The 23,822-nt window shown below is 42.9% G+C and overlaps 1 protein-coding gene across 4 annotated transcripts in view; it reads left to right on the top strand.

Moving 5' to 3' along the window:
- The first annotated feature begins 1,131 nt into the window (after positions 1 to 1,131).
- The window catches only part of EYA2 (EYA transcriptional coactivator and phosphatase 2), an 87,574-nt gene continuing 64,883 nt past the window's right edge, over positions 1,132 to 23,822 (top strand). For 2 of the 4 annotated variants that reach the window (XM_066199158.1, XM_066199160.1), the window contains exon 1: positions 1,134 to 1,186. The gene's annotated coding sequence lies outside the window, so the exon portion shown is untranslated. Of the gene's footprint in view, positions 1,187 to 23,822 lie in introns of all 4 variants that reach the window. The other 2 variants (XM_066199159.1, XM_066199157.1) reach the window with 2 other exon arrangements.

The raw sequence follows: 23,822 nt of genomic DNA, 5'->3' as shown, positions 1-23,822 counted from the left end.
CCCCATCTTCCCAGCATGAACCATCTGAAGGTGCTCTGCTCTAGGATGTGCAAACAAGCAGATGAAGTGCCTGATTGAGGCGTCCAGCATGTCAGGCAGGAGCACAATGCCAGACTGCCTCTGGTTGTGTGCTGACAGGAGAGATGGGACAGCACTTCTGTACGGCCACAAATCCATTCTGTGTCGCTTGAGGTGATGGGAACTATGGGCAGGCAGGCTTTCGCCCACTTGGGAGCCAGGAGCTGTGTGATGCTCTGTGAGTGCAGAAGGGTGGCTTGTGCGGGTGGTGATGCTGTTTCTGCAGGTCTGCAGTATCCATGGCTCTGTGGCACTGTGCATGTCAAGAAAAAAATAGATGTCAACAAAAGCCTTTCCTTTTAAATTGATATTTTAAAATTGTCACTAGAGTTCCGTAACACAAGGACTGTAGTGAAAGTGACTGTTTTCATGGAAACAGAGGCTACGGACAAGGTGGTATTCACACGGTATTCAAGGGTCCAAGTTCTACGGGACGAATTTCTTCCAAAGACTTGCAGCTCGATGAATACTGCTAGCACCAACATCAAACCATAGCCACGGGCGAGAGCAAGCGCGGCCAGCGGGTACCTGCGGCCGGTGAGAGCGCCGCCCGGCCCGCGCCCGGCAGCGGCGGCTCCGCGCTCCCTGCGGCCCGGGGGGCGCGGGCAGCTCCGTGACAGTAGCGGGGGGCTACCGGGCGGCCCCGGGAGCCGCGGGAGGCTCCTCCTCCGCCCCGGCACCGCGGGCAGCGCGGCGCTGCGGGCGCCGGGACGCGCCGCGGCCCCACGCGTGCGGTAGGTGCGCCCCGACGGCGCTGCGAGGGAACGGCGGCCCCGCGGTCGGGCTGCGGCGGGGGGCGGAGGGCCGGGTGAGCCGGGCCAGCAACAGGTCGGTCAGCGGAGCCGAGGGCAAACCCCCCCCGCGCCGAGCCGCGGTGCGGCCGTGGCGCTGCGCTCCGCGCCCCGCGCAGCCCGCGGGCGGCTCCGGCGGGAGGCGCGGCGGGGAGGGGGCGGGTGGGCGCGCCCGGGGCGCAGCGCGGGGCGCGGAGCCGCCGCCCCGCTCCGCTCCGCTCCCTTCCGCGGGCATGCGCGCCTGCCTCGCACATGCTCACTGCGCCCGCGGCGGGCGCGCACACTCCGCAGCGCCGCGGCTCCGCGCTGCACCGCCGGTGAGTGGGGCAGGGGGTGTGCGCGCCCGCGGCTGCGGCCGCCCGGAGGGGTTCCCGTGCGGGAGCGCTCCGCGGGTGCGGGCCGGGGGGCGCGGAGCCCGTCGGGGGGCGGCTGTGGCGGAGCGCGGGCGCGGAGCGGCTGCGGGGCAGCGGGGGGTGCTGCGTGCGGAGCCGCTACCGAGAGTTAGCACGGGGAGTTAATTGCTGCGCAGCCTGCGGCTCGATTTTACCGTCAAGCGAGCCCCGCTTATTAATTATTTTAAAAGCTGAAGTGTGCTTTTAAATAAAATGAGCCGCTGCGCTTTCCCGCGGCTGCTTCTAGGAGGAAAACTTGCATGTGATTTATGCAGTTTAAGTAAACTTTTCTGAGTGTTAAATTGTGCTTGAGCCCAGTGAATGCCCTCTAAAGGAAATTATTCGTGGTATACAGCTACTGTTGTTCAGACATTTCAAATAATGATGTATTCTGTTGTATAAAGTTGTGATTGCTAAAATACGTGTAGTGAACCAATAAACAGTTTATTGGTCTGTATCAAATATTAACGGAATTTTGTTCAGTGCGGTATCAAATTCACGCATCCCCGAGCGCCGTTAAAGGCAGTGGCAGGAATGGTTTATTGTTTAGTCTCTCCTGCGGACTTCATGAATTTACTGAGAATTTCTTATCTATGCAGTGCCATCCATGAAAGGGTCCCTCCCCTTCCTCTGCCCAAATTTATTGAGAAAGCATGTCTAAATTTCTTCATGCTAGTCCATATCAGTGTGTATTAGGGCAATCTGGTCTACAAAAGATGGCATACATTTAAACTAATAATTCTGTGTCGAAACTAATGCTTCTTAGATAGTTTCATACATATGGCATTGCATTGTTTTGTTACTTGTTGCTTCAGACAGGATAAATTCTTTCTCATCATCCTTTTTTAAAAAAAGCTGAATTTTTATTTCTACTTTGAAATTGAAGGCATCGTGTGGCCTCATATCTAACACAAGCAAGTAGGAAAGACTTGCAGTACAAGTATCTTGAAAATAATCAGTACTCATAGCTTTGGAAACATTCCAGAATCTTTTAAAGCATGTTTTGAAAATTCACTTGAAATGATACAGCAGCTGATAACTTGACTTAATTGTTCTAACTTAAAACTCTTAACAAACAAACCAAAACAACAATCTAAGTGTATGGTGTAAAATTGAAATGTGCAGTTACGGAGTGAAATTGTCCACGTAATTCTTGTGCCTCTTCTACTCACCCACCAGCAGGTCAAAACATTTGGCTAAATAACAAGTGGTGTATGCTTTTGGTTTTACGCTTATCGATTTGTTTTGCTTTACTTTGTTTTGCCCACTCCCCTCAGCTCATTTTCTTTTAAAATAGTACATGGAGACTCGATTCCCATGACTCGCTAATCTTATCACCATTATTTGGTTGAAATTTTTGAAAAGGGTTCCTGTTTCAAATACCTCACAACACTGGCAGTCTTAGGTTCCATTAGAAAGGCTTCATTAGGGAGAAGTAAAAATGTTGTTGATAACTCCCCCTCCAACAATAAGCCCCGTATTCAACTGCACGGTGTGTGCGGATATGCCTTGAATTATAAGAAGGAATTAAACTCAGGTATTCACACAAAGAACTTGATCTCAGAATATCACTTAAAGAGTCTCGTGTGTTGCTATGCATAGCTGGTTAATATGCTTTTTTTGTCGCCCCCTGAAAATTTATTAATTTAGCTGTTAATCCTGCAAATATTAGTTGCATGTTTAGCTTCCAGCCTGCAAGGCGGCGGGCTGAAGTCTGCGTGGCTGTGTTTGTGTGTCAGTGTGTATGTGTACACATTGCTGACAAAGAAAACAATTAAAGACGTTAGTAATTTTCTGCTGTCTCCCCAACTGTTATTTATGATGTGTAGTAGTACAACAGCTAGTCTGGAATCAGCTATAATTCTCTTCAGTAAGATTTGTTTCTTCTGTGCCAAATTTTGCAGTAACCAGATGGTCTTAAGGTGTCTTCAGCCGGAGAACAAGCATGAACAGTGCTGAAGACTAATTATTCCTTGCAGTAAATTCCTCCTGCAATAAATTCACAGGTTGTAAGACCTAATCTGTGGAAATGATTGTTAAGATTACTTATGCAGTGAAAAATGCTTTTATAAATCTGTGAAAACTAGCAGAAGTTCTTAGAATGCTAAGAAAATATTTTTGAGTTAATTTTGCCTGGCTGGGGTAACTTTTATTCGGGATAAACTGTTCAATGAAGTTGCAAATTCAAATCCTTTTCATAAGCCATGGAACACTGCACTTTTTAATATGAAGATTTTAAATGTATCCTGTAAGTGGAGGGGTCATTTGGTAGACCGTGTAGGGAAATCTCACACCGCCGTTCCCAGCGTATAGTTTCCCTTTACCTGTGTATTTCTAACAGCAGTAGCAATATATATTTGATTAGTGCATGGAGGAGTCTCCTGGATTAACAGTCAGATTGTTTTCATTAAATTTCACATTGTACTGCATAGGACAGAAAAATAGTTAGGAACAAAAAGTATATTCAGAGTTATAAACAATGGTATATACTAAAGTAAAGCCATTTAGGCTTAAATACGTCCTCCTTTCTGGTGGCTTAATTTAGTAAAAAAAATACAAGATTCTTTTTTTTTTTAATATATGTCTATGAAAAAGAAATTATAACTACTCAAACCTCATTTTGTTCACTTTGATATGAATAGGGAGAACTTGTCAAATCTCTTTCGCTTCCTTTTCTGCTGAAAAGCCAGAGAGACCATCCTGGTTGGGACTGTTCATTAAGAGATCCCATCAGAAAACAATTGTTTCGTGGCAGTCGAATTCTTAAAACAATACTTCATCTTTATTTGCAGATCTTAACTCAAGTAATGATGTTTAACAAACACTGTGTTTTAATCAGGTGAGGATAAGCCCTTCAATTAGGATGCAAATAATTGCTTCTCGTGGTTGGGTCGTTTGGGGCCTGGAGGTGCTGCCATTTCCAGGTAGATTTGGTGCTACCCAAGGTTTGAAGCAGGAGAGAGGAGAAAGCGGGAATAAGGGTTTAGGTCTCGTGCAAAATATTTTTTTATCGCAGCATTCAAAACCCTATCCAGCTCCCTTCTTTGTCGGGCTGTTCAGTTGATCTTGATTTACTGCCGCAAGAGGTGTGAGAGGAAAATTGGATCCAAAGTAATGTTCACTGCAGAGATGGTTCCAGTGAGCGTGTCACAGAGTGAATATTTAATTAAAAATAGTCAAGCCTCTTTTCACTCAGTCTTTCTGCTTGTGCTTTAATTGTGTGTTTTAATTATTTCAAAGGTGTGTAAAATGAGATGAGAAAACTTACACGGGCATAATCCTTCCCATTTAAAATTATTTGTCTGCAGCTGCTTAAGTCCTGGCATTAGGAGTCACATATAAACATGTTTATTTAACATCAGCGTTATCTGTTAGATTGTACATGGTTCATTAACATGGAGAGAATACTTTTTGTTTAATAGTGTGTGGGAGCTGCCAGAGGTCAGAAGAGGTTGTTTGCCTCAAGTCGAGATGGCATCTTGGCTTTGCTCTCATTCTGTTTGTCACCTCTGCTGTGTCCGGAAAACGCTTCGTTGGTGCCGCGCTGAGGTATTTTCCCTCTAAATAGAGTGTTTAGGTACAGAGGCTCTGTGGAAAGCCAGAAGAAGTCTGCTGCAGGGTTGTGGTAAGGTTTATGGGGAATTGCAAGGGAGGTTTGCTGTAATTTGTGGAGGATTGTTTTATTTGGGGTTCGAGTAGAAAGAGCGGCTTGGAAAGGATGGAGCGGGAGGGGACAGGGGAGCCTGGGACGGTGTTATGGTGCCCGCAAGAGTGCGTGGCTGTGAGGGAGGGATTTTACAGATTTGGGGAGATGGGGGGTCTGATGGCCCCGGGAGATTGAGGGTGTTTTGTGTGCCAGTGAATAATGTTTTGTTGGTGTCACTCAGGACAGCTGTGCCTGGTGGTGGTGCTGAGCTGCGAGAGGTGGCACCTCCTCTGCAGGATGGGGCCCTTCTCTCCACTCTTTATACTGCTGATTCGAAACATACTTGGACATATAAAACCGTATCAGGGACTCCAGAAATACAGAAGCACCCGTGGCCTCAAGTTTAAAAAGGTCAATTAAAATGTTTCGCCATGACTTCTGTATACAAGGTAATAGCCATGCACCGCACACAGTATTGGGAGAGAGATGAGCACACCCATCTCTATGCACAATTTTAATTTTCATTTCAGCTTCTTGAAAATGTTTCTGAGTATTTCCTACAAATCAGCAAGTTTCTCCAGCCTCTCTTGGATGATGGGGGCTTTTTGGGCTTTTTGTGCCTTGGAGGGAGAAGATAATTTAAATTTCCATTAGAAAAAGGTAGAAAATTGCCGCCTCTGATTTTTATCAAGCAAGGATCCCTGGTAGATAACCAAAAGGAATAAAATGAGCATTATTGTAGAATTCAAAGTGCTGTGGAAGATGCAGTGTGACTGAAGCATACCGCAAATGTGCAGTTTTTTAAAAGCAGAACAGTAAAAATAGAAGGGCTTAAAAAAATAGGCTGAACTACCGTGTTGATTATAAGTTGTAGCTGAATCACTCTTAAGGCCTGGATATTGTTTTTGAAAAGCCAGCAAAACATCTTTTCCTAAAAAAATAGTAAGTTCCCTCAGAGTGGGGAAGAGAGAGAGAACAGAAATGTTATCTTGGAGAAGGGAATGTCTGGGGTAGAGTTTTTTTCCTTTGAATTATTTTCATCAAGTGCTTACTCTGTTCTGTATTTTTAAGAAATTATGTGGACAGCAATTTTGTTGCTTTACCAAGGCAGTGAAAACACCAAGAATCCTTTTTATAATTTGGAAAGAATGTCAAAAGAATGAAGTAGTTAAACCTAAGTGTATTAGATCATACGCCTTAAATGCATAAATAAGCATAGCTGCAATCACAGAAACCAATGTTAAAACCACCAGGAAAACTCACCCACAAACCGTAATGACTTAAAGGGAATGACCTCAGCCATTGTGAAATTTGTGCCTATTTGTTGACTGACATTTATTTGGTAGAGGCAGGGTGCGTGTTTTGTTGGGGTGTGGGATTTTGTTATTTGCAAGACTGCTGGGGTTATTTTTTTTGTTGTTGCTGCCAGGTTTGAATACAAAGAGTGAAAATGGGCTCAAGGCTGTGGGAGCCTGGCTGTGATTTGGGCCTCAGCAGTTTGAAAAGCAGGTGAAGGGTTTGCTATTGATGCACAGAGAGACTGGTGGAACTGAAGTTTTTTGTTCAGATGTTAGAAACTTCCTTGATGATAGCCCACTTCTAACTTATTCCCAGCTGGTTTCCTGTTAAGGAAATGAAGGTTTAAAGTGTTTGGTTACAAACCTGAGATTTCTTCACATCCATGTCTTTGTGTGAGTGCTGCATAAAATGCTGGTGTCATTCATCTCCCCTCTGCTTTTTGGAGAGGAAATTGATGCACGGTAGAACCTCAGCTTGCCTTTGCTGCAACACCACTTAATAATTCAGGGAAATGGAAGTCTTGAATTATTTTAACTGTAATAGACTTCTTCGGGAATGTTTTTACATAAACCAGCATTACAGACTTTCAGGCTCAATCAGAGCCATGTCTCCCTGCAAACAGGTTTTCTCTCTGCCTGCTCCTGGCTGTGGGCTCCTACTTTTATGGATTGCAGTAATCAAAGAAGCTCCAGGTTTAATTGCCGCTTCTTAGATGTGCAAAGAGGTTTGAGAAAATGGGTAAGTTCATTCTGTTGGCTTGTACACCTAACAGTAGGCATTCAGTGTCGTCATGCAGAAATTCTCATTTGCCATCCTTGCTTTTGAGAAGGGAAGCAGCCCAGCTAAATAAAAAATAATCCTAAATAAAGAAAATTATTTAATAGTGGTCAGCCCAGATTATAACTGGTTAACCCAGGGAGAGTTGATACCTCTGTCTATGCTGGAAAGAACAGACTCCACAGAGAAACTCAACCAGAGCAGGACAGCCAGGTACTTCCAAAGACGGGGGACGTGGGAAATGTTCCTTAAACTCGGCAAATGCCTTAAAAACTGGACGTGCCTCTAGGATTACTCAAGCACCCACAAGGAACAGTGAGAGGAAAGTGGGGCAGGCATCTGAAATGTTTTTGTTTTTTAAATAGGTTGAGTAAGCAGAGCGGTCTGGGGGCCCCAGTTATTTACAGCTCTGTCTGTGCACCACGCAGAGAGGCTCATCAGCTGTCTTAAAGACAAGTTTTCCATCTATTGCAAATCGTGTCTTTTGGTGACACATTTGATTTGGCTGTTTGCTGTGTAATTGTCCTACAGCTACTTTGGAAATAACTTTGATCAGTTTTGAATATAGATCTGTATCACTAGTTTTGATTCCCCTTGCGACTGCTCTTCTGTACTCAGTTACCATCCTTGGAGTTTAATTGCAACTATTTGACAATTCTTTGATTCTAAGACAAGTAAAAATGTGTTTACAAAATAATTTACCCTCCATAAATGTTGACAGTGTGTATTCATTTTTGTAAGCTATGTAAATTTATTATTTTTCCCCACTCCTGTGGGTGAAACAAGACAAAATCTTGTCTAAAATTGAGCAATACTTTTTATTTGAAAAAGAAAGATTGTTTTTTCCACCCCTTAACTAAAACTAAAAAGCAACATTTTTTTTCTGAAAGACTACACTCTTTGAAGTAAAACATGTGAATGCTATTTTCACTGTATCCAGATTTTCCTTTTTATTCTTCTTTTGTAGGCTGACTTTATTTTTGAATTTATAAACCCATGGTTTTTGCTAGCTTACATTTGGTAAGTGCTGTGTTGATACTACTCCTCTTCACTGAGATAGAGCTGGAAAAAGTCAGCCTTAATGCTTGTACAAGCAAAATACGTGAATTTTCTCCTTCCTTGTGTTCAACTAAGCATAAATGTGTTAGATCCAGTCGTGCTCTCACTGCAGTTCCCAGTCAGTTCACTCAAATAAAGGTTGAGCCCTTATTGAGTGGGAGCAGTTTTAAACCTTCTGTGCTTGTTGCAAAAACGCATATTTAAACTTTCTTTTTAAAATCCCATTGTAGCTGCTTCCAGTGAAGTCCGGCTGACTTCTTCAGTGCCTGAGCCTTGCAAAATGGGAGTGGGAATCAATATCTTTCAATCTGTCAATATCTTTCAATCTGTGCTATCCATGCTCTGTGACCTCTTTGCATATCAGTAAACGTTTCCAGCAGCAGTTGAAAAAGCTGATAAATCTGAATTGGGTGGAGAGAGGCGGGTACCACAGCCCTTTTGGTACCAGTGGTTGTAACCTCCTGCACCAAAAGTTTGCAGTGATATGACTTAGTCTGTGGTATCACATCTCTTCTGACCTGGTACTCCTGAGTGTGTTGGTAGAGTTAGGTGTGCAGCAGGAAAATAAGGCAGAAACCGTTCTTATTTATTGAAATAAAATAATGGGATCCTTAGTCTGTTTAGCCTTGGTGGCCTGTTGTATGGAGGAATCTTGTTTTTAATAAAATTCATTTCTGTCTGAATAAGAGACAAGCTTAGGTCTCTGACCAGAAATACATAATCATTCAGCAATGCTGTAAATGTGTGTAACCCTGTACAAGGCAATGTAAGATTATGTTCTGTATAGTCACTTTCACAGACCTTTGCTGTCTTCCCCTCTTCAGTGTCTCTTCACCTGAAAACTCTTAAATTGTGGTTTGAAGGAAGGCGTATTCTGCCTGTTATATATGATTTCATTTCGTTTGTTTGGCAACCATCCTTCCCGTTCAGTGCAGCAGATGAATATAATTTGGGGAGAAGAACTAGATGGGGAGGGGGCTGAGGAAGCCAAGTGAGTCTCCTGTAAAATATTTGAGATGCAGCAAAACTTCTGGGCTAGATTAGTTTTGAAACACCACTTATGCCCCCCTGCAAATTAGGGGTGGGGTGTGGAGACAAATGCTTGGTTTCTAATTTCTAATAAAGGATGCTGCTGCTAGAAGTCAGATGTGTTGATGTTGGAGCTTGATTCTTTCCTTCTTAAAGCCCAGGGCTTCTCCTTCCCCCAGCCCCCTGCCACAAATCAGGATTATTCAATCCCAGCCGTGGTTTAACCATGTCTGTGGTGGAGCAGGATGGTTACTGAGCCATGCACAGAAGCCTTGTGCCCTGCTTTAGGACAGGAAGTGGAAAATGAATATTGTTTTGAACTTGAACTTTGTGAGCAGACAGAAGGTAATTATTGGAGCTGGAACTCCCCCGGGAGAAGCGGGCGAGTGATGCACTGCACTTGTAAGAAACACTGTGTGATCTTAAATATCTAGTAGTGTTTAATGCTTTGGTTTTACATTTCTGCTTTTTAATTGATCTTCTGCTCTTTTCTTGGCAAATGGGGGAAGAAACAATTGGATGTACAGTTAGTGTGCTGTATTTATTGATAGACACACTCCTGCCCTCCCTTTGCTGGTGGGGCAGGACTCTTAAATTTCAGTCTTGGTGTTACTTTTTTGTTGTAAAATGAACTCTTCTGCTGCTGGCTTACTTAATGGACCTATTATAATTTGAAAAGTTAATAATTTATTATTGAAAGCACATAAATGTGTGTGAAGCCATTTAATCAGAAGCTATAAGCCACTTGTGTAATATTCAGCTTTGATTATAAACTAGAGATTTATCTGTCTTATAAAGTAGAAAAGCCCACTGTAATGACACAAAATCTGCGTGGTTGTAAAGTTAAATTTTGAGTTATCAACTTTTTAATAATATATTACTACTAAAATAGTAGTAGCCTTCTAGGAAGACAAAAAATGGTAAATCTCTGCCTTCACTGAATATTGTGCTGTACTTCAGTGGCCTGTGGCTTCAGTGATCTACCTAAGTATTTTTACCTTTTTTTCCGCTCTATTTTGGCTGCTACTTTACGAGTTCTTCAACAAAGAATAGTGAGTGCAGTATTTCTCTTTTTCTTACAAACTGTGTGGGATCTTCTGGAGATTTTTAAAATACTGATCCTTATTAGATAGTTAAACAAGGAAGGGATACTATTTTTCTGTTAATTTCTACCTATGGTAGTACATGGAGTTTCTTCTCAGAAGAGAATTCGTATTTTAAAAACACTATTTAAAGTACGAAAGTGAAATCGCATTAATTTTCAAAGTATAATTAAATACACACTGTTTATGATAAAGTCTCCCTCACCAAGTTCAGAAGACTATTTTAATGGTGATGAAGTTTTAGAGGCAGTAACATTAAGTCACTTTAAAAGAAAATTGTGTGATGATTTATTGTGGCAGAGTAGGTGAAATTCCTCTAGAGATTTTAATATCTTCCACCTGGTATAGAAATGAAAAGAAAATACTCTTTAGCTGGTGACTAATTTGTCACTAATACCCAGGGGTTCCTTCATTACAATGCAGAAATGTCAGTTTTAAGAGAAACTTACAGTGAAAAAACCAAGTGCAACTTCCCGTTGGAGACAGTTGCAGTAAAGAAGGAAAAATAAAGGTCTGGAAAGCAGCCGAAGTCGTGTGAAGGAAGGCTCTAAAGCTATCAATCAGGGCAAAGTGCTTGGGGAAGGGTTTTACCTGCAGGCTTCAGTGGGATTCATTAGGACATGTTTGAGGAGGAAAGGCGCTCGATGGGACTCCAGAGGAGGAACCCTGGCACGCAGCAGTGCCCAGGCTGGCGCTCAGTTCTCCTCCCTGCTGCACGTACTGCAGCCTGGTGATTGTTGGAAGAGGAACTGGATTGCTGGAAAAAAAGCCCCACTCTGCTTACTGATGGCTTTTGTTCTTTATCACAGTGTTAAATGAATTGAATCCAAGGCTTGGATGAAAAAGCTGCTGGGGAGTATCTGCAGCTCCAACCTTTCAGTGTCTTGACAAGTCATTCTTCCCAACAAAGTCATTCCAGTGTGCAGAGGCTGGTGTGGTGTCCTCACTTTGCCTTTCGCTGCAGTAACAAAATTTTAACTCTGCTCTTGCCCTTCCAGCGCTGCCATTTCCAGCAGCTTGGCGTGGTGGGGAGCATGGGCCGTCACAGTCCCAGGGAGAGAGAAGTGAGGATTTCAGTGTCTCTCCCTTAAACAACCTGCTCACCCTGCAGCGGCAGCAGCAGCACTCTTGCTTCTTGAGGGCTTTCTGGTTTACTCTTCCCCCCATGTTTAGTCCAACCCAAAAAGTTGCTCAGTGTTTGCAGTAGATGTCTATGACAGAAGTGGTGATTCAGTGTTAGGATTCCAGTGGTGTTAGAGATTTGGGAAGGAGGAGCACTGCACCAGACAACATGAATGTTGGAAACAGCGTGCCCAAGAACTTTGTGGTGGAGGTGTTTATGTCGCAGGGGGAGCCCTGGCATGTCCTGCAGACTCCAGGCCGTGGTAACGCAGTTCTGTTTCTCACTAGAAGGATTTAATCTCAGCTATTCTATGGTTAGTTGGAGAAATGGAAGATTTGATGTTCTGTCAGAAGGAGATTGTTGGAAAGGAAATTTATGGGGTTTGCTACTTTTCCAGTTATAGTGTATTCTTCAGTCAGAGTGCTGAGGTGAATGAGAAACACTTTCGTGTGGTGGGTTGATTGTGGCCAGACGCCCACCGAGCTCCTCACCAACTCCCCATCCTCAACAGGTCGGGGGAGAAAATGTGATAAAAAAGCTCATGGGTCAAGATAAAGACAGGGAGATCATTTACTGTCTCCCATCGCCGGCAAAACAGACTCAGCTTGGGGACTGTTAATTTATTGCCAATTACAATAGCGTTGGATGGTGAGAAATAAAGGCAAGCACTAAACCAGCCCTGCCCACCTCCTTTGCCAGGCTCAACTCTACTCCCACACTCCCAGCTCCTCTACCTCACGCAGGATGGGCAGTGAGGGGCTGCAGTCAGAGTGTGCATTTCCTTTTTACCACTCCTTCCTCACGCTTCTCCCGTGCTCCAGCGTGGGCTCTGCAGGCCACAGTTCCTGCCTGTCAGGAGAACCAGGTCCAGCCTGTTTTCTTCGGGAGCTGTGGCTGTTTCTGTCACGTTTTTCCTTCCTGTCATGCTGGATTTTGCCTTTGGACAGAGGTGCCACCAGCCCCAGGCACATCCTGCTGTGGGTCTGCGGTGGAGCTGGGTGGAAGCAGCCCAGGACAGACCCTCACCCTTCCCTGCAGCCGCCCTGGAGCAGACACCTGGTAGAGCCTGGCAAAATCAGCACTTTTTAAATTCACATCAGACTGTGGAGTGATGGCACATCCCACCCAGCAGAGGAATTCCTTCCAGGTTTAGAGCATTGTGCAGCAGGGAAGGAGCGGGAAGGGTGATGGAGAAGGTCAGCCAGCCTTGCTTGCCCTGCCTGCCTGCGAGACCTGAGAGCTAAAATTAGATCCCCCACTTCAGAAGTCTCTGAGTTGATGCACAAAGGCTGTTCAGGCATCTTGTGGGCACAGGTGTTCCTGCATGAAAAACTGACCTTGTGCTTGACTGACATAAGGACTGATTTCGATTGAAAATGTAATTGTACCTGTATGGTAACATGCTGGCTGTGAAATGTGTTGTCTTTTACATGAATTCCTGAACTAGGGGCACGTTTTTTGCGTGTTCAGGATCTTGCTTTTCCTAGATATGTTTTCTGAAGTGTGTTTTCTAATTTTAAGTTGCCAGAAAATTTGTAGCTGCTCTGAAGACTGGAAAGGCTCCTATAGAGGACTTCTCCTCTTCCCTGCCTCTCCAGAGGCTGAATCTTCTTTAATGTTTGGGGGTTTTTCTGTATTCTATTAATATTCATATCTGAAGTGTAGAAACAGGTGAGATGGTCTTGCCAGCAAATGACGGCCATCCTCTTGATTTTAATCATGCATCGAAGGCTTAAATAACATAAAATTTTCTTGCTACGTTGGGCTTTGGGGCTTTTCAGCCATTAACCTTAAGCTTGCATGGCATCAATTTTTTTACACTATTTATGCTCCAAAGGAAGGCATGCTCAGTTCCTTATGAGCCACTTGCCATTCCTGACGGTGTTGGCAGCTCTGTGCCTGGGAAGAGCCTGGAGAGTGCAGGGCAGAGTTTGTCTGACGAGGGTAAATGATCCTGCTGTTCTCAGTGGAATTAGGTTTACTTTGAGAGGAGTCTTGCTGCAGATTTGCCTGTAGCTGCTAACAAGGTGGTAATGAAGGTGGCTGCTGGTGTTATCACACATATTAATGTACCAGATGCTCTGGCAAACTAACGTTTTGTTGTGCTTCTTTTTTCTCCTCAAGATAGCCTTATATTTATGTTCTCGTCCTGGGAAGCAAGTTAGAAAAGTCATTTGAACAGCAGCGAGCTCAGGAGAGAGAACTCTATGTAAGCATTTTTATGTTTAACTTGACAAGCCAAAGTTTTGCCCCAAAATATTGTCTGCTACTCCACAAAGAAGCTGTCAGCCCTTCATTAATCATTTAGTGGTCCTGTAACTGCGCAGTAAACAAAACCCACCAGGCCTGTGTTATCCTGCTTGCAGCCAAGTCTCTTCTGCTCAACACCTCATGGAGAACTTGGTTTGAAACCCAATCTAGCGAGGTGCAGCCTTCCCCAGCAGACTGCTATTAATGGCCCAGATGTCTCCTTAATGAAAGGGGTTTGTTGTGCCAACACGATGCTCTCTGTCTTTCCTCAAGTGGATGCTCTCATTGTTGATGCAAATACCATTACCAGAAAAAGTAGAATGGAACCTGCAACGTTACAGTCTCAGCAACTCAAAATTTTGTAATTTCTCTTGGCATATACTCTTAAAAGTTGTTTCATACAGGGCTTTTTCAGCATCACTGAAAAGCAAGCTCCAGATTTTGTTGTGTTTAGGGGTTTTTGGGGGTTTTTTTGTAGTACCTGAAGTGGCTGATACACCCTTGTGACTTTTGGAAGTGCAATTTGGATTGTATTCTGCAAATTAAATGTTAGTAAAGAAGAAATAGCTGGGATGTGAGTTGTTGAGGTGTTTTTCACATGGTCCCCTGACAGTGAACAGTCGAGTGCTTAGATGTTGGTGTATTATTTATGCAGAAGGAAGTTAAGAGTTTAGTTGCCAAAATCTGATTTCTTTAACTTGTGAGTTGACAGAAAATAGGTATGCTTTGCCCTGAAGTCTTAGCCTAGAAGTTACACAGCAGTTCCCAACACGGTAAATTTGAAGATTTCCAGGCTCACTTAAGTGCTGTCAGCCAAGGCTTGTGTTCAGTCTTAAGCATTTTTTGCCTCACTTACGAGAGCCCAAAATAATCAGTGCTTGGAAAGGAAGCTGTGTTATCCTGACATGAGTTTAAAAGAAATATTACTCCCAGATTGCATACGTCTAAAATACACTTCTCAGATTTGTTCTGCTGAATGTTAACTTACAGTGGTGAAGGTAAGTGACTGTGAAGATAATTTTCATGTTTAATTAGTTGTGTTCATGATTCATATGTGTTTTATTCTCATTTCGGTTTCTTGCCAGCCTTGTATTTTTATATTGCTGTAAATCTGTGAGTGTGTATTTGGAGGCAGTACTTGTGGAGTGACGGCCACCAGCTCTCATCTTTTTGAATGTACTAAGTGCATTTTTAATCTGAGGATTTTAACTCTCTAGGTACTGACAAGTCAGATTTATTTTTTCTAATATAAAAGAGATACAATCCAGTTTTCTTTAACAATGCATGTAATGTCAGAAGAGTAAACCCCAATGGTTATCTCTTAAAGAACTCCTCAGAGAAATAATTGCTTGGAGAAAAGAACCTGCTAAGCTTTCTTTGGCTTAAAAATACTTGCAAGTACCCTGAAGCCAGCCACTGTGTTCCCTGATACTGAACATCAGTGAGCAACCTCCCACCCATTCCTAAATGCGATTTAATTTTCTAGTTCTCTAGTTGAACTTCTTGGCTCTGTTTTTAACTGCAGTAGATGGCTGTCAAGCTGTAAGCATGGCAAAAAGTAAACCCCCAAAGAGCTGCAAATACCTAAAGTAGATAACAAGTAAGAATTGCTCGAAACTCTGAGCATGAGTATGATTTATGGGATTAGGTGGTGTGGGCAGAGTCCTCAAAGCCATTAAATTAATCTGTCAGTTAACATTATAATAGTAAAAGTGGTGCCAACTTCAGCTGTGTTGGAGTATTTAATTGTAATCCTGTGTTTACAGGGAAGTGCAGGTAGATTGTCACCTGAACAGGGGAGTAATTTGGGCTGGTCTTTGGTGGCAGTAGAACTGCCCCGTGGGCAGTGGGACTCTCCTGGAGCAGTAGTGTTGATAGATCATAAATACAATTTCCAGACTGGATTATCTGGCTGAGAGCTGTGTCCTGCTCAGCCTGGCTGCCTGTTCCTGTCTCCTTCTTGGTGATGGTGCCATTGGATGTGCTGCAAGCTGCATCAACTTGCTGATCCAGCTGAGTAGAAGAGCAGTAAAAGATGAATTTGTTGGTCAGGCTTGTGTTGCTGCAGGAGGTTGTGCCTGGCCCAGGGACACGGTTGTATCCTTGGTCAGTAGTATGTTTACATCATGTTTGCAATCACTGGGAGCTAAACAAATCCCAGCGTAGAGGATGATACAGTTTTGCAATTACCCTTGATAACTGAACTTCCAGGCAACAATTTGGGAAAGAAGTCAGTTTGCAGGTAGTCATTGTAGCTGTTGAGGATTGATCAGTGTAATACTTCAGTTTAGGTGGTTTTTTTTCATGTTCTCTTTTATTCATTTAATTTATAAAATTTCAACCCTTACCTAGCTTGAACTTCTAACACCATGTACCAAGTCCTGTCCTGTCCATTCAGGACTTGAATGGACAGGACAGGACTGTTTCCCAAGGGCAGTTTTAAGTAGGTATTTTTGAAATGTGCATCTTTAACACATTCTAGAGGAGGTTCAGAGGGGGATGTGAAGTTTACTGCTGCTTTCTTTTGTAACAGCCAGAGAAGCTGGAGGAAAATCATGGTTATGTACTGAATGACAGGAGTGCTTGCCCAAGTCATAGGAAGCCCAGGACAATTTCCTCCAGGTGCAGGCTGTGTGTGAGACATCCTCAGTGTATAATAATAACACACTGATCTTTATTTAATTCCCGTTTGGAATCTTGTCAGAAGTGACTTGCCCAAAATCTAACACAGCGTTAGTAGGACAGTGATGAAAACCAGGTATCCTTAATTTCTGAAGTCATTGGTGCATTACTTACTTAAAGACCTCTCTGAAATGAGCTGTAACAGTCCCAGTTTTTTGGCTGCAATTTGTAGATTGTATTTTAAAATAGCATTATCTCTTCCTTCAAGGGGGGTTGATAGGATTGATTGACAAACTATTTTAATTACTGCATATATACAAGAAAAACTTGTCTCTGACAAAAACATTATATCTTGGCTCTTGGTACTAACCAACTCAACTTAAATTTCACATCTTGCTGCCAGCAGCTGCCTTACTAAGACACAGTGCTCATAATAAATGAAATTTCATGAAAAAGAAAAATGAAAACTTTGTTCCAGCTGGATTGAAAAGGCAGTTGGAGCATTTCTATCATGCATATAAAGCTGCCATCCACATAAACACTGCAAATTAGTTTTTCATTTTTAATAATCAGGATCAGACCTTTTCTTATTATTGAGGCAAATGTGAGCTATTAGAACCATACAATTTCATTCAATGTCCATTAGCTGTTGAATCCTGTCCAAAGTTAAGTGTTGGAGAGTTTGGGAAGAAGCTCACCTTTTAGTTTCAGGTTTTCAGGTTTCTGTCAACCTACTTGGATGAAGACCCTGAAATGATCAGGCTGCTCTGGCCCTGCCTGGTAGCACTCAGAGGGGTGTTAGTTACATCATTTGTTCTTGGAGCTGTTGCTGTGCATTGTTGAAAGCCCTGCAGCTGGTGAGTGCTTGCCCGGGCGACCAACGGGAATCTCAGCTGAATTATCACACACCCTCTCTGCACATGGAAGAGATTAATTCTTATAGCCACAAACAGAATGAACACTTTGTACTTAGTACCATCATGTAAGTTCATGCTGAAATACAGTGCCAGTAACCAACTCTTTAACCAATAAAATCACAGTTCTAATAACCATGTGTTTTTACAGCATCCTCGTCCCAAAGGATCAAAGAGACATTGATTTATTTAGCTTTGGGTCCCATCCCCTGTTGTTCTCACTCCTTCCCCTTGCTCCCCATGAGCTCTAAAGAGCCATATATGAGCTGAAACCCAACTGTTGGTGTGTAGTGCACAGCGGGGAGGGACACTCTGCAAAACCACACAAGAGAACATTTTAGCCAGTAGAAGTGACAGGCAGTGTTGTGGGCAGACAGAGCACAAACACGAGAGCCTGCTTTGGCTGGGGGTCGATATCCACACATCCAAACTGCTGTAAAATTCATCATTGACCATACATGGATTAAAAGTTTTTAAATTCAGCCTTTTAAAAAATTACGCTGCATGTGACGTACAACTTCGCCTCTGTATAGAAAAGTTCGTTAAAGACAGAGCTGATCTCTCCAAAATCTGGTTGAGGATGCCACCAGCAGTGTTAGTTCAAGACACAGGAGTGGAGAAGTGTTGGTGTGAGTGCCTGCGCAAGGAGGTATACACTCTGCAGTTGAGGTGCTAGCAGCAGAATTTTGTCCTTTAGTTAGGAAAAGGTGAATAAAGCTGTCAAGGAGCTTTATCACCCCATGGCTGAGCTGTTGGTAATGTGATCACGTCCCCATCCCGCTGTTAGGGCCCCTTGTCCTGGTGCAAGTGTGTGCTGAGACATGGTGTAACATCTCTCCTAAGCAGTCCCTGGAGGGCTGTCAGGATTTTTTACCTCAAGGGTTTCCTCAGTTGCAGGACTGGTTGAAGGTCCTTATCAAAAGGCAAACTCAGTACAAGAAGGTTTCTGAAAAATTGAGTTGACAGAACTATTTAGCATGCGGTACTGAGTCTACATTGCAAAAAGTTTCATGGTTCAGTGTGTGGTGGTTTTTGATTGCAGCAGCAGGTACAGGTCCAAGACCTACTGTGAATGTAGATGTAATTAAAGTGCTTCTTGCTTCAGAGTATTTATTTCTTACGATCAGAGAAAAAAGCAGTATGGACACAAGATACAAATTGCCATGACCAGGTCACTGTTTTGTTGAGAAATAAACCAAATATTTGGGGTTTGCCTCTGAATTACAGAACTTCAGAAAAGCTTAATAATTCCTGATGGTTGAATATTCTGCTTCTAAGCCTAAAAATTCTGCTTCCGACTGAAAACCCTCTTTTTGAAAAACAACCTGTGGCTGAGCAGCTACAGCTTTCACTGTTTAAAATGCTTTTCCATCCCATCTTAGATGAGTGCCTGAAATAGGTTGTATGCTGGCCTATGGGTCTATCAGAACTGGCAGTTTGTCGGGGAGAAAGAAATTGATATGTTGCACAAAAACCCCGTCAGAAACTGGAGAACAATCCTATTCTGGCATCGTTCTTACGCCAAGATATTTCTGCTGCTGGGGAATACTGTCACCTTGAGCTGTGCCTTGTCTGCATGTTTGCTGCTGCCTGGGGTCTCCAAAGCAGAGATTGCAGCCAGTACTTGAAGCAGCATAAATTTTTGTTACTAGCAAGAGTCAGACGATGTTGTTGGGAGAGAGGGAAAGCTTACATGTTTCTGTATGCAAAACTGTGTTTCTTAGATGTTTATGAAAAGAGAAGGTCCAGAAATGTTTGCTGCAAAAATGTCGCTACTTTGTGTCTTTGTAGATGAGAGTGGCAGAATTGCTTGCATATGTCTGTTTCTAGGGAGAGAATAATTGTTGGAAGTGTTTGAGAATGATTGAGTATCTAAAACTGTTTCCAACACAAAGTACAAATCTTTTTCTGACATTTGATCTATACTGTTCATAGATCTTTTATATACACAGAGGGATTTACTGCTTTGTAATCAGGCTGCTGAAGAAAAACGTTGTCCTTTTATTCGCTGGGGATGACTGTAACAAATTAAAATGGTTTCCCATTAGCCTTCCCTACTTAGCTGAACCACTTAAAATTACTTGGGACTTTGCCCTTTTCCGACCTCCTCACCTTTGCTCAAACGTTTCTGCTTCCAGGAGTGCAGCAATGTTGGTCCCACAGCCTCACCTCTGTGCCTGGAGTTACAATTCATTTCGGGCTGCAAGCAGAGAACCAAGACAGAGCCCAGAGTGAGAAGAAATGTTTGGTTTTAAAAGCCTTGTGCACAGCAGGTGATCTCTGACATCTGAGGTTGCTGATGGTGTCAGGAGCTAATTGTAGCTTGATTGCATGTGTACTTTTCAGTCAGACTGTACACACGGATGAGGTTGTTTTGATTTTAGGGTTTTGTGGGCTCTTGGGTTGGTTTGTTTGTTTGTTTGTTTGTTTGTTTTATTGCTCCTATGAGGTTTCTGTGGCAATAATGGTTTTACCAGCTTGTGGGCAGAACTGTAGAGCAGAAACAACCAAACCTCTGAGGCTTGACTGAGCACAGAAGTACATTTAAAAAAGTATACGTAAAATTCTCTCTTTCCCCTGTTTACTGAATGCAACCAGAGTTACACTGATTTACAAAACAAACTGCAGGTTTGAAATGGCTTTTCTGTTAAATGTACAAGTCTTGTTTTATAACTGACAGTGCCCTAGTGTTAAATGCACACATATTAATCTGTTTTTATGATAAAGTAAAAAGAAAGCTACAACAATATTTGGGCAGTATATATGCAGTGCAAATCCAGATTGCTCCAGATATTATAGAAATGGAAGGTCTGGTTTCATATGAATTCCCAAATCTTGTTTGCTCCTGTCTGTTACTTCTCTTTGTACCCAGATTCTAAATTCAGGTTTTATACCTCTCAGTGGCTTGTAATAGTAACTTGGAGGTGATGTGGAGTTGTCTTAGTGCAATGTCGTAATCTGGTGAGCCTTAGAGAAGATTCTACACTTGGAACAGGGCAGAGAAACACATGGCACTACTGAGTTGCTTCCTCGAAATATTTTAGTGATACAAATGTGCATGAGGAATAGTGGCAAGACTGAGAAGTTTTTTTACCAAATAAAAATCCCTTGTTTATGCATAGAAGCCTGGCCAGATTGACTTGTTTCTGTGCCAGGAAGGAATGCAGGGCAAGCCTGGAGTGACCCCAAGTCTGTGGTGTGCAAGGTGGTTCAAACATCTGGCTTTGGAGGCACCGCGAGTGGAAAATCCCCCTGGCTAACCCTGGGCATGCACACCCTGAGGGATGGCATGCTAATTAATGCCTGCAAATTAATGTCTTGTTTTAGAGACAGCAAAGCTGGATGGAGCTGCAGCTATGTCTCAGCACACCCATACTGGAGACAAGTAAGTGCACTGGGGAGAGAGGCAACCGCACCCTTTGGAAACACAGCACGCTTGAGGGAAAAAACAAATGGCACTCAGCAGAGGTGTCTCATGGTAGCCTGCTGTTACAGGAATTAGTAGCTAATGCCAGCCCTTAAGATTCAGGGAAAGTTCCAAAACTGCCCTATCAACCCCAACTATTCCAGCTTTGGAAGTGTTTTTGTTAAGCGAGGGCTAGCTTGTCAGAGCAAAAAGAGCAGCTGTAGGATTCTTGGCTGGTCGTAGTGAAGATCTCATATCTTAAATATTTTCAGCTATCTGTGGTTATTCCACATAGGTAAAAATAACTTACAGTCTGCATAAATGTGGAGAGTGAGCACAAGGGAACACAAGCCGACTGCAAATGTTGCTTGTAAAAGAAAACCATAATCTGTATGATATTGATCAAAGGAATAAAATAATAGCTGAGGGCAGTTGGGTATCACTAGTGTCTTCTGGTCAAGAGGATGGTGGGATTTGAGTAACTCTTGGGGTGTTGTGGGTTCCAGGTGGGGTGTATAGCATAGGCAACGTCTGGTAAAGAACTGTGAAAAACTACCGGTTTCTGAGACTGTATTTGCATTCCCTACTCTTGTATCTTGGGCCATTGGGGTGCCAAGGACAATATTTTGAGCAGTTGAGAAAAGGAAACGTTCCCTAATTTTGCAATTGCTGGTGAGTGCTTGCATCCTGGGAGGAGAACAGCCCAAACAGAGTGTTTGCCTAGTGAGGCTTGTCTCTGCTCCAAAGCACACTCCAGGCTTTTTACATATGGAAGTATGCAAGAATTCATAATCTGCCCCTCTGTTTTATTTGTGTGTATACATAACCTGCAGTTCATTACAGAAATCCCTGCTGCAGCTCTGCCCCTGCCCTGTCTGGGAGTGATGTGGAGTTGAGAATGGCCTTAGAAATTGCAAGAAGTTTCATACAAAACCACGAGCTTGAAAGAGCTTATCACTGGTGAGAGAATGATCTCTGGCATTTCATAAATCATCAGCAGGACTAACGTGCTGTTTGCAGATTTGTATCATTAGCAAATTAATCATGTTCAGGAACACTCGGGTAGCAATGTTGGATGAGGCTGTGCAATGCCTCTCTGCCAAATAAACTGCAGGGAGAAGGGCCTGGGGGATGGGAGGTGGAGAGGAGAAGCCAGGCTCAGCTTTCACATTACCTCAGTGCTGTCCTTGATAGCAGTCTTTAAAAATATCAGTCTTTAAAAACTTTTGAACAAAGTGACAGTGAAAAGCTTCTTAGGAGCTTGCCTTGCTATTGGCAGAATATGCAGCGATTTCTACTTCTGATACCTTCAGTCAATCCACACAAGAATTATCCACAGGAGGTTTTTCGGTTGCCTCCCAAGTCTGTAACATCTCTGCTGTCCTCCAACCCTGGAGAACACGCGGTCATCAGGAAGAGTGGAGGTGTTAGGAGGTGCCACAGGAAAACCTCTTTTTGCAGCAAAGTTCCCCTGGAATTCCACCCACCTGAGTACTCGTGTCAAAAACCATGAAGCTTTCCTTGGCATGAACCCAAAGTTTTGGTGTAACCAAGGGTAATTTTACCAGCCTTTTTAGAATTTCATTTATATGCTCAGGTATTAATAGATTCTTGTGGCATTCACACAATTGTTTTCCCCCTTGAATTCACCAAACTTGGCATTTGAATTCTAACCCAATTAGCAATATTTGCCATACACTGCAGTCTCAAATGCACACTTAGTTGTGAGTTTCCACACAGCTGAGGATGCTGTTTATCCCTCTGCTTCTCTAATATTATCTCCTTTTCACCTTAAAAAAATAAATACAAATGTATACCAGGAACCAAAAAAAGTATTGGGCTATTAAATCAGGCCAATCTTTCTGTTGCTTTGTGTAGCCTGCAAATTCATTTCTCTAGCAATGCAGAACACTAATAGACCCATTCTGTGTATAGATATTTGATAAACTGACTTGTATATAGCCTTTATTTGGCTCTTTTCTTTGACTGTACTTTTTTATTAACCAGACTGGAATGCTTCCACTAAGAAGCAAAGCAATTAATTTCAGCATCCTGGAGCCAGGACTGTATTTTGGGGGTTGCCATACGTTGCATTAATCTAGACCACCACTGCTCATTCACCAGTGTTCTGGTATAAGTCAGATAACTACAGTTAATGACTAAAACCTCGGTATAAATCTGCTGTGTTTCCAGACAGCTGTTAGATTAGTTCTCACAATTCTTCCGCTGTGCCAGTGGATGCCAGCAAGTTCCAGATTGAAATGCTTTTTAATGCTTTATGCAGCACTGGACACATTTTATAGAGCTGAGTAGGAGATATGCTATATTGTGCTTAATAAACTATTCTTTAAAATATCCATGATTCAGCTGTTTGCATGGAAAAATGTATGCTTAGCTTTGAGAAAAATCTTAACTCTTACAGCTTTCACTGGCAGACTGTTCTTAAAACTCAGACTTTTGCTTAAGGTGTGTGTACGTGCTTTTCAAATTATTTGTCCCACGTACTTGCTGGCAGAGTGGTATGTGGCAGGACAAGGAAAATGTTGCCTTTTTCAATCAGATGTTGTTAACTTTTCTCCAACAAGCCAAAAACTCGAGTTCTTGTGGGCAGTCCACAAGAATTAGAGGGAAATAGATGGAGCGTAATTCTAGCAGAAACTTGTTTTGTTTGTTTAGAAATTGTACTGAAGGTTTTTGTGGGTTTTGTTTGGGTTGATTTTTTTTTTTTTTAATCCAGTGCACGGGCAGGTTTCAGAAATTACCTTTTTCAGTAGTACTCCATAGCATTTCAAAAGGCTTTTCTTCAGCCCACATCCCAGGAGCTTTTTTATTCTGTGTCACACATTCTTCTTATTTTGTGTTATTTTCTTAATGATTTTTATCTTTCTTAACTTTCATCCCGCTGGTACATGAACTCTAAGGAAGTAGTTCTTAGATGAGTTTAGGAGGTGGAGGTTCTGGCGCATGTTCTCCTCCCCTTGCAGTTTGGAATCTTTGCACCCATTTACACTGCAATGTCTATTGCTGAAAATGCTCCCTATGAACCTTCGGGAAATGTGTTCAAAGTGCAGGATGCAGGATTTTAAGACATTAGACGATCCCTCGGTGCTAGTTCGTGATTAGGAGCTGAACTAAGCAAGGGCCACTTCTCTTAATTGTGGCATTTCAGTTCCACACTTGAATTTGCTGCTGAACTGAATGAATTGCTGGGCTCCTGAAGGATCAGACCCCTCCAAGCAGGCACACAGGCAGTCTTTGTGATGACAGCCTGTAAAACCAGCAGCTGTCCAGGGGTTGGCACATTGGTCATGCTCCATGTGAGGCACAAACCTG

This window comes from Chamaea fasciata, unplaced genomic scaffold (assembly GCF_029207755.1).
Source record: "Chamaea fasciata isolate MVZ Bird 193981 ecotype frontalis unplaced genomic scaffold, bChaFas1.0.hap1 SCAF_17, whole genome shotgun sequence".
NCBI lineage: Eukaryota > Metazoa > Chordata > Aves > Passeriformes > Sylviidae > Chamaea > Chamaea fasciata.
This window is presented reverse-complemented; position numbering and strand designations above follow the sequence as displayed.